Source organism: Seriola lalandi, unplaced genomic scaffold (genome assembly GCF_002814215.2).
Source record: "Seriola lalandi dorsalis isolate HSWRI2012SDOR001 ecotype SW California unplaced genomic scaffold, Sedor1 jcf7180002054563, whole genome shotgun sequence".
NCBI lineage: Eukaryota > Metazoa > Chordata > Actinopteri > Carangiformes > Carangidae > Seriola > Seriola lalandi.
Window position 1 is genome coordinate 2,406,490 of NW_019525116.1, and position 812 is coordinate 2,407,301.

Sequence of the window (812 nt, forward strand, 5' to 3'; positions counted from 1 at the left end):
TTTGTGTCCTGAAATATGTGTTTTATAAGCAATGTTTTTCGTTTTTAGATGATGTATTTTTCTGGCTCACAGGCCCGGCTAGCTCAGTCGGTAGAGCATGGGACTCTTAATCTCAGGGTCGTGGGTTCGAGCCCCACGTTGGGCGATGTAGATTTTAGAAGGATCTGCACAAGAATGGGAAACAAGCTGCAAAGCATCTTCATTTCTGAGAGGGTACATGTAAGTACAACTCGCAAGGCCCTCTAGGCATGGATGTGCTTCATCACATGATCCAGGTGTTATGTTGCATATGTGGCACCCTGGGCATTTCATGAGTTCAGATTGTTTCCAGAATTGTGTTTAGATTAGTTTATGTTAGTAACCTGGCCCCCACCATTATTTTTGTGATTATAATTATTATTTTTAATACTTGTGTAAATAGGAGAAAACTCACCTGATTTCTGTTGAAGTTGACTTATTAGTTATAATACTTCTCACCAATAGGTGGCGGTAGCGGCCTGGTAATATGAATGACTGACGCTGTAAAACCGTTGGTTAAGGAAGTCCGCTCAGTCATATCAGAGACAGTCACAGTTACAGGAGCGTATTTGAGAACTCACAGACTGTCTTTTGTTTTCTGTTCGGTTGCAGGTGAGATAAGTATTGATGTTAAAGGTATTGACATTTGTTTGTTACAGTTATGTTCTACATGTGTATTAAGCGGTACAAGGAAGGGCAGCTAAAACTAGCTTCAACCGCGAAGTTAGCATGGCGGCACGCTAGCCGACACGTACAGTAATATGAATGACTGACGCTGTAAAACCGTTGGTTAA

At 41.5% G+C, this 812-nt stretch overlaps 1 non-coding gene across 1 annotated transcript; it reads left to right on the plus strand.

The window, feature by feature from the left end:
- The first annotated feature begins 72 nt into the window (after positions 1 to 72).
- On the plus strand, positions 73 to 145 carry trnak-cuu (transfer RNA lysine (anticodon CUU)). Its single transcript has one exon. It is a non-coding gene; the product is annotated as a tRNA-Lys (tRNA).
- Positions 146 to 812: the final 667 nt, after the last annotated feature.